This window comes from Castanea sativa, chromosome 6 (assembly GCF_040712315.1).
Source record: "Castanea sativa cultivar Marrone di Chiusa Pesio chromosome 6, ASM4071231v1".
NCBI classification, from domain to species: Eukaryota; Viridiplantae; Streptophyta; class Magnoliopsida; order Fagales; family Fagaceae; genus Castanea; species Castanea sativa.
Genome location: NC_134018.1, coordinates 40,855,756 through 40,865,782, shown reverse-complemented (window position 1 = coordinate 40,865,782; position 10,027 = coordinate 40,855,756). Strand labels below are relative to the sequence as shown.

The 10,027-nt window shown below is 40.6% G+C and overlaps 1 pseudogene; it reads left to right on the top strand.

The window, feature by feature from the left end:
* The first annotated feature begins 685 nt into the window (after window positions 1-685).
* Window positions 686-9,797, top strand: LOC142638306 (G-type lectin S-receptor-like serine/threonine-protein kinase SD2-5; annotated as a pseudogene).
* The last annotated feature ends 230 nt before the right edge of the window (window positions 9,798-10,027 follow it).

The window sequence follows — 10,027 nt, the reverse complement described above, 5'->3', positions numbered from 1 at the left end:
TTACTTTAGGGTTATAAAAAATTGTAGTGAAATTTATTACAGCTTGATAAAAGATTTTACTTGAAATGTATTAGAAACAATTATTGTTTATTTTCTATATTTATTTATTTATTGATGCATTGCAAGTTTTATTTGTAGATAATAATTAATTTAATCTTGATTCTTTGTATAATTCTTATTATTAAAGGAAAAAATGTGTATTGTTCTTATTTTGGCCATCCTTAAGTGAAATCTGGGTTCCATTCCATTCTTGACAGTACCCTAATTAAATTGGTTTTAGCCTTTCCAAAATTGGTTTATTATTTGTTAGTGAAAGGTTGGGCGCTATAGATGGGAAGCTCGACATAGTCAAAAGATGAAGGAAGGAGGACAAGTGATAAAAGAAAAGGAAAATTTTAGAAAGGAGAAAAAAAAAAGTAATAAAAATGTAGAAAAACTGTGAAAATCTGATTGCAAGTGAAAAGTTGGATAACAAAATAGAAAATATAAAATTTAACCAGAAAATTTGTTACACACTCATTCACACATATACATTTTTTTGAACTAAAATTCTAAATACTGTTTTTATCCTTTAAGAATTTATAAGCTTCAAGAGTCATTACACAACCCTCTTACCTACATCTTCCACGTCCATTTTTCTCTTCTTCTTGTACTGTGTCTTACAGGCTAGCTACAGCTACAGTCAATGGGCACAAACTGGTCCTGGCGTGGTGTTCTTCTTTACCTCGCTCTTTTTCTAATACATTTTCTGTTTGTCCTGCCTCAAGATTATACATGGGATATTGGCCTACCTCTCTATTTTCTCAAATATGTGCAATTTAGAGACGGATCAACTGTGCGAATCCTCCATGAAGGTGGATCTTCCAGTCAAGGACCAGGATTTGCTTGTGGCTTCTTCTGTAATCAAACCAGTGACCGTTATCTATTATCCATTTTCATTCTGTTTTACATAGGCCTCGAGATTCAAGATACAGTTGGTCCACAAGTAGTATGGTCTGCCAATCAAACCAATCTGGTTAGTATTAATGCGACAGCCCGGTACATTTCAGATGGAGGTTTGGCAGTACAAGAAGCTGATGGAACTATAGCCTGGTCGATACATCCATAGCGGATGTATACCTGACTTAAACTTAACGGACATGGGCAACCTCCAGCTCTTGGATGAAAATGGTTTAACAATTTGGCAATCTTTTGATCACCCAACCGACTCACTGGTTCTTGGGCAAAAGTTGTTGGTGGGGCAGAGACTCACCTCTGCTACTTCTGCAACATATTCGATTGAAACAGGATTGCTCTCGGTCTCTCTCGATAGTGATGGGTTGTTTGCTTTCAGACAATCTAATGAAGGACTAGAGCGATATTATCATCATGATTCATTTAATACCAGTTATGTTTAGTTTATGAATGGAAGCTTAGCTTTCCTCGCAGTTGATGGTGAATTAATTGGGCCATATCAAGAAATTCTCATTCCTTCAGCATTATCGAGGCAGTACATGAGATTTGGGTCTGATGGACACTTGAGAGTGTATGAATGGAAACAACACAGTTTAGAGTGGAAGGAAGTGGATGATCTTTTCACGGCATATATTGGTGACTCTAGTTACCCCACTGTTTGTGGTGAATATAGTATTTGCACCAGCGGCCAGTGTAGTTGTATTTTAAGAAAATCAATGACAGCCAACCCAACCGTGTGTCACATGGTCAATTTTTTATTCAAATTTTCTGCCTGTGATGGCCCTAAGTCTCTGACTTAGTCTCAACCAACACCACTCACACATTGCAATAGAACTTAGAACAGATTATATAGGGACGTTTATACATACAGCACACACAATATTTATAGGGAACCCACCCCCAACCTTTATTACTTAATCTTAAGTACAAAGGAAACCCTTTTACAAGTTTAGAGAATTACAAAGAATTTTCCCAAGGCCAAATACACTCTGCTGTTGACACCCCCATCAGCCTTAGGGTTAAATACATAGAATTAACTGCTATGGCAGTTACTACCTAGCAACAACCTGGGTCTTGGACAATCTACCACTTGTGTTTTGACTTAGGACACCTTCAACTGATACTGTCTTGGCCTGCTTTCCACGTTTCCAGCCCCTACACAGTAGGTCTGATCATCAGGAAAGCTGAGATCTGCTTGGTAACTACTTGGTAACTGCCACAACACATGCTACACGTGCATAACCCATGTCTCAACAAACCATGGGGCCCCTGCCCATCCTCCAACATCCCACTCAACATGTTCTCATACGTTTTGGGAGGCTTGGCCCATACTTAAGGCCTCCCATCAATACTACAGTCCATACAACATGCCCACATGCAGCATACAAAATAACTGCCATCAGCCCACTAGCACTTGTTCATGGATTTAGCCAGCTCCCACTAGCCCAATGCTTTGCACATAGCATTTAATCATCATAGCAACCCAGCTCTGCCTTGCACTCAAGCCACCAAGCTCACATATAAGAAACCAGCAACTAAGCCACCAATGCCATGCAACACCACTTAATGTCAGCACCACCTGTTGCTGCCCATCATCAAAATCCATCTCCACCTACCTTGACCCTCCTCTGCCATGGTCTTTGGGAAACATGTGGAGGCAGGGCACCATATGGAGGAAGGTGCCTCCACATGCTACCCCTCATCACTGCTCATCGATCTAACACGAGTAGGGAAAATGGCGGGTCCCCCTCAAAGAGCCCTTAAGAGCATCACTAGTCAGACATCAGGAGCCATTAGTGTGTTGAGAAAACATGAAGCCAAGTGATTGGCCTAATACTGCCCACGCACCTTCATTCCTCATGCCATCATCAGCAACAAGTAAAACTCCTAACAAACCACCCCCACCAGAAGAAGCCGACATCCTCTTCGGTAGGGTATATTCAAATGCCTTCACTTCATTTTCAAACTACCATTAAGTCGATGCCTTCTCCTAACTTGCTTCTGTTTTAGTTGCCCCTTTCCACTTTACTAAGTAATAAGTTATCATGTTTCCACCCTTTCGATAACCCGTTACCTTCTTGTCCAGAATTTTGTCCACTTCACGATCAAACTGTACCATAATAGTATCTGGGGCACGCCTTGCCTCATTCCTTACAGGATCTTGCTCATCCCCATGATAAGGCTTTAGAAAGCTCACATGAACTGTAGGGTGAATTTGCAATTTCAACTTGTAAGCAACAGTACCAACTCTCTTCACAACTTCAAAGGGACCATCATACTTTGGAATTAAACCTCGGTACACACTCTCACTTCTAAACTTTCTCCAAATCTGTGGAGTTAGCTTCAACAACACTTTGTCCCCAACCTAGAACTCAAGAGGCCTCCTTCCTTTATCAGCATACTTTTTCATTCTTTGCTATGCTTTCAACAAACTGTCTTGTGCTTCCTGCATCAGTTCTTGTTTAGCAATAGCAAATCTGTATGCTGCAGACACCTGCCCCCTGAACGCTGTTTTGCAATCTCATGAGGTGTTAAGGGCTGCTGCCCTATTGCCAACTCGAATGGACTCATTCCCGTTGAAGAAGACTTGTGTAGATTATAAGCAAACTGTGCTGAATCCAACAAGTCCAGCCAGTTTTTTTGACTTGCAGTCACATAGTGCCTCAAGTAATATTCCAACACAACATTGATCCTCTTGGTCTAACCATCTGTTTGTGGGTGATTAGCAGTAGAAAGCTTTAATTGTGAACCCAGCAACCCAAACAAAACTATCCAAAATTGACCAGTGAAATGAGAGTCTATATCACTCACAATATCTTTGAGCAAACCAAAGTAATTCTCCACATTTCTGGAAAATAGATCAGCAGCTACCTCTGTTGTGCAAGTATTTGGTGCAACCATAAACACTGCATACTTCGAAAATCGATCAACCACTACAAAAACTGAATCCATTCCCTTCACTTTAGGCATACCAGTAATGAAATCCATTGAAAAAGAAATCCATAGACTTTCCGATATAGGAAGAGGTTGTAGCAAACTAGCTTGCTTTTGAGTTAATCCCTTATCTTGTTGACAAATTAGACAAGTTTTAACATATAATTCAATGTCTAACTCCATCTTAGGCCAATAGTAAGAACGGGATAGTAAAGCATACATTCTTTCCTTACGAGGATGTCCTACCCATTGTGGATCATGAGTCTCTTTCAACAACTCTCTACGGATCTTCCCACTAGGAACAAACAACTTACCACCCTTTGCATACAACAACCTATCTTCAAGCCAGTAGTGACATACAAGGCCTGCAGTCACATCTTGCACCAATTTCTGGTAAGTGGCATCAAGCTTTAAATTCTTTTTGATCCTTTCCACAAAATTTGACTTAACTCTGGTCAAGGCAGCAACATACTCTTGCACTTGTTTGCGGCTAAGTGCATTTGCTACTTGGTTATGCTTGCTAGGCTTGTGCTCCCACATAAAATCATACTCTTGCAGCAACTCTTGCCACCTAGCTTGCTTAGGAGACAGCTTCTTCTACGTGCTAAAGAAGGTATTGGCCACATTATTGGTCCTCACCACAAACTTAGGCCCTAGCAGATACACTTTCTGTGCTAGCAAACAATGAACCACAACAATCATTTCTTTCTCATGTGGTGAACATTTTTTCTGTTCTGCATCATTCAACTTTCTACTTTCATAGGCAACTGGATGTTTCTCTTGCACTAGCACACCACCAATTGCTTTGTCAGAAGCATCAATATGGACTTCAAATGGCAACTCAAAATATGGCAAGCGCAGCACCAGCTCACTTGGCACATCAGCTTTAAACTTCTCAAAAGCTTCTTGGCATGCATCTATCTACACCCATTTCTTATTCTTTTTAGCAAATCTGTAAGAGGAGCAACCTTCTTGGGATACCCTTGAATAAACTTCCTATAATAGTTAGCCAATCCAAGGAAAGACCCCAACTCAGCAACTTTACTTAGTGGAGGCCAATCAAGGATAGCGTACACCTTCTTCTTATCCATCATCACTAGACCTTTGCTGACCTTATGCCCTAGAAACAAAATCTCTTGTTGGTCAAACTCACATTTCTCTTTCTTGACATACAATTGATGTTCCTTCAATTTGGACAACACCTTCCTAAGGTGTTCCAAGTGATCCTCCAAGGACTCACTATATATCACCATGTCATCTAAGTAAATTACAACAAAACAGTCTACAAACTCATAGAATACATCATTCATCAAATTGCAAAATGTAGCAGGGGCATTTGTTAAACCAAAAGGCATAACTAAAAATTCATAAAAGCCATACTGAGTTATACAAGTTGTCTTTGGTTCATTTTCTTCAGCAATCCTCACTTGCTAATAACCTGATCTCAAGTCTAGCTTATGAAGTAAGTGGCTTTGCACAGTCTGTCAAATAGGTCTTGAATCAAAGGAACCACGTACTTGTTCTTCACCGTTACTTTGTTCAAGGCTCTATAGTCCATACATATACACAGTGATCCATCTTGCTTCTTTTGGAACAGAACAGGGGCACCGTAAGGGGCTTTAGAGGGCTAAATGTAGCCTGCATCAAGCAATTCAATCAATTGCTTTCTCATTTTAGCCAACTCCATAGGTATGGAGCCTTCGAAGGAGGCTTTGCACCAAGAACTAACTCAATCTTGTGATCAACATTACACCTTGGTGGAATGGTCTTAGGCAATTCTGGAGGCATCACATCAACAAATTCCTCCAACAATCCAACAATAACATCTGGAATTTCAGCAAACTTGTCCTACTTGACTTCAATCATTGCAGCCAAGTAAGTCATCTCCCTCTTCTTTAGCCTATGCTCAACTTCCATGGTTGACACCATTGGCTCTTTCCCCTTGCTAGTCTTGTTATTTCCTGCCACACGACTAGCACGAACATAGCATGGCTACTTCTCATTGAAAATCAGCATCACACCGATGAATGGCAGCAAGGCAGCCTTGGCAGCCACAAAGAATTCATCACCCAGAATTACATCAAAGTCATCCAACTTCATTATCAGGAAATTCACCTTTCCTGTCCACTCGCCAACCTTGAACCTCACACCAAAAGTAATTCTTGAAACAGGTTTTGCTTTAGAGTTTACTGCCTTGATCTTACTTGGACACTTGCTCACTTTCAGACCAAGCCATTGGACCATACTTTCATAAAAAAATTGTGGGTAGCACCAGTATCAAGCATTGCTTCAGCTTCATTCTCATTCATCTCTACTTGCACATAAGATAGCCCTTTAGAATTACCTCCTGCACTAAGGGCATTCAACAATTGTAAGGGGTTCACCCTGCTGGGAACTTCTTCATTGGACTCCCCCTTCTCATCTTTAGCAACCATTGCATTAAGCTTCGCACGCTTAGGGTAGTCTCTTACTCGATGAGGGCCATTGCATATGAAGCAACCTGCATTCAACTTGGGCTGCTCTTTGCTTTGTTGAGAGGTAGAACTCTCTCATTTGCTCTTGTTACCCTAATTTTTCTTTTGCTTATCCTTGTTCTTCTTGTCATCTTTCTTCTGACATGTTCTTGATGTTCAACATCAAAGAACTGAATGTCTTGACATATTCTCTCACTGTACTAGTTTGCTTCAATTTCTTCAAGGAGTCTCTTGCAACCCATGCAGTGTTGGTAGGCAAGAACTAGTCCTTCAAGTCTTTCTTTAAGGCTTCTCAAGAGTCAATTTTCCCTCCACCAGCATTTGCATCATCTTCCACATGGGTTCTCCACTATAACTTGGCATCCCCTGAAAGATACATGCTAGTAATGGTTACCATCTCTTGATCTGGCACCCTTACAGCCTTGAAGTACTGCTCCATGTCCCAAAGAAAATTCTCCAAATCCTTAACACTCCTAGCACCATTAAAGTGCTTTGGTTTAGGCACCTTCACTTTGGTAGCCACTTCCCCCTCTCTAGGCAGGCCACGCATTGCCTCTTTAACAAGGCAATTTTCTGTCTCAAGTTGGCTCTAGGTCTCTCTTGCTGCACTACCCTGGGCATCAAGTGCAGCAACTAACTCTTCAACACGAATCAACACAATATCCCTCTGATCAGCAATCTCATTCCGTATCACAAAAGTTTCTGCAAATAGTGCATCCAATTTGTCACACACAGAAAGTTGTTCTCTCTCTACAAGAACTCCAAGTATGTTTTCCAAGACAGTCACCCTTGCCTTGGTGTCCGAAGACATTGCAACCTGGCTTTGATACCAATTGTCACAGGGTCAATTTTTCACTCGAATTTTCTACTTGTGATGGCCCTAAGCCCCTGACTTAGTCTCAGCCAACACCACTCACATACTGCAATAGAACTTAGAACAGATTATATAAGGATGTTTACGCACACAGCGCTTACAATATTTACAAGGAACCCACCCCAACCTTTATTACTTAATCTCAAGTACAAAGGAAAGCCTTTTACAAGCCTAGAGAATTACACAGAATTTTCCCAAGGCCAAATACGCTCTACTGTTGACACCCTAACAGCCTTAGGGTTAAATACATAGAATTAACTGCTATGATAGTTACTACCTAGTAACAACCTAGGTCTTGGACAATTTGCTACCTTTGTTCTGACTTAGGACACCTTCAACTGATGCTATCTTGGCATGCTCTCCATGTTTCCAACCCTTATACAACAGGTCTGATCATCAGGAAAGTTAGGAACTACCTGGTAACTACTTGGTAACTGCCACTGCACATGCTGCACCTGCACAATCTATGTCTCAGCAAACCATAGGGCCTCTGCCCATCCTCCAGAAGACCACTCAACATGTTCTCACACGTTTGAGAGGCTTGGCCCATACTCAAGACCACCCATCAGCACTACAGCCCATACAACATGCCCACATGCAACACACAAAATAACTTCCATGAGTCCACTAGCACTTGTCCATGCATTCAGCCAGCCCCGACTAATCCAATGCTTTGCACATAACATTTAATCATCACAACAGCCCAACCCTGCCTTGCACTTAAGTCACCAAGCCCACACATAAGAAACCAGCAACTAAGCCTCCAATGTCATGCCCACCACTTAGGGTCAGCATCACCTGCTGTTGTCGATCATCAAAATCCATCTCTGCCCACCATGACCCTCCTTTGCCATGGCCTTGGGGCATCATGTGGAGCAAGGTGCCTTCACATGCTGCCCCTCATCACTGCTCATCGATCCAATTCGAATAGGGAGACTGGGCGGGGTCCCCCTCAAAGAGCCCTTAGGAGCATCACTAGTCAGGCATAAGGAGTCATGAGTGTGTTGAGAAAACATGAAGCCAAGTGAGTGGCCTAATGCTGCCTAAACACCCTCATTCCTCATGCCATCATCAACAACAAGTAAAGCTCCTAACACCGTGGGTGCTCCCTTGTCTTGTGAAGCTTCTCTAAAGCAAAACCTTTTAGAGCTCAAGAACATCACCTCGGTAACTTTTAGACAAGACCTCGTAACAGATTCAGAGAGTTGTAAAGTGGTAGGCTTAAAAAATTGTTTGTGCAAAGTTGCTATTTTCCAGAAGTATAAATGGAGCTCCTTTGTTGGGCAATGCTATTTACTATCCCAGAACTTTTCATTGAGGAACGCGGAGATAAAAGAGAGTTATACGTTTGCAGCATACATCAAGGTGCAGAATATCCAAGGATCAGTTTCTTCCCTAGTTCAAACAAATTATGGAATGAAAATAAATCGGTTTATAATAATATAGGGATCCAGTGTTGCATCTTTGTTTGGTCTGTTTCTTTTAATTGGAATCTGGTTCTTTTGCTTCGCAAGAATAAAGATTCTGATGAAGTTTAGGAGAATTATTTAGATCACGTGCCAATGTCCACAAGATATTCTTTTGCAAATTTACAGGTCATAACAGAAAATTTCAATAAGAACATCAATGGAGGTGGATTTGGCAAAGTTTTTGAAGGAACTCTAAATGATGGCATTAAAGTTGCTATGAAGCGTTTACATGGCTTTAATCAAATCAAGAAATCGTTTTTAGCCGAGGTTGAGACAATCGGTAGCATTCAACATTTCAACTTGGTAAGATTGATTGGGTTTTGTGCTCAAAGTTCTCATCGGCTTCTTGTTTACCAATACATGTCTAATGGGTCTTTGGATAAATGGATTTTCCATAAGATCGATGAGTTTACTTTGGATTGGCATCTGAGAAAGAAGATCATTCTTGAGATATCAAAGGGTCTCACTTGTCTCCATGAAGACTGTAGTAAAAAAATTGCTCACTAGGATGTCAAACCTTAAAATATCCTCCAAGATAAGAATTTTAATGCAAAAGTTGCCGATTTTGGTTTGTCTAAACTTCTTGATTGAGACCAGAGCCAAGTTGTAACAATCATGAGAGGAACTCCTGGCTATTTGGCTCTAGAATGGTTGAACTTAGTAATTGCGGAGAAAGTAGATGTGTATAGCTTTGGAGTTGTTCTGTTGGAGATATTGTGTGGACGGAGACATTTTGATCGTTCTCAACTTGAGGAAGCAACACATTTACTAGGCCTTTTCAAGGAAAAGTTATGGAAGAAGCAGTTGTTGGATTTGGTTGATAAATACAATGAAAATATGTAATTACATGGAGCAGAAGTTGTGGATATGATGAGCGTTGCTGCTTGGTGTTTGCAAAGTGATTTTGCAATGAGGTCTTCCATGTCAGTATTTGTTAAGATCTTGGAGGGTGTTGTGGATGTTGAAGAGAACATAGATTTTAACTACTGCAATCCAACTAATCCAAACACAAGATCAAGAGTCAGGCATCAGGAAGTAAATGTTGGTGGTGCCACTCCTTTATTAGATTTTATTCTATCAGGCCCACGGTGACAATTCACAACATTTATTTTTGTTGTATGACTGAGTGAGGTAATGTCTGTTCTATATAGTGAGTGAACTTTCTAGTTTCCAAATTGTTGTAGCAGGTTTGAACGCAAGTTTGGCAATCGTACTGTACCATACACATATGAAGGTGATACTCATTTGAAATTTGTGAATTATTGAATAAATATCTCATTTACTATACTTTTTTATTTTTAAGATTCATTACTTTTTTATTT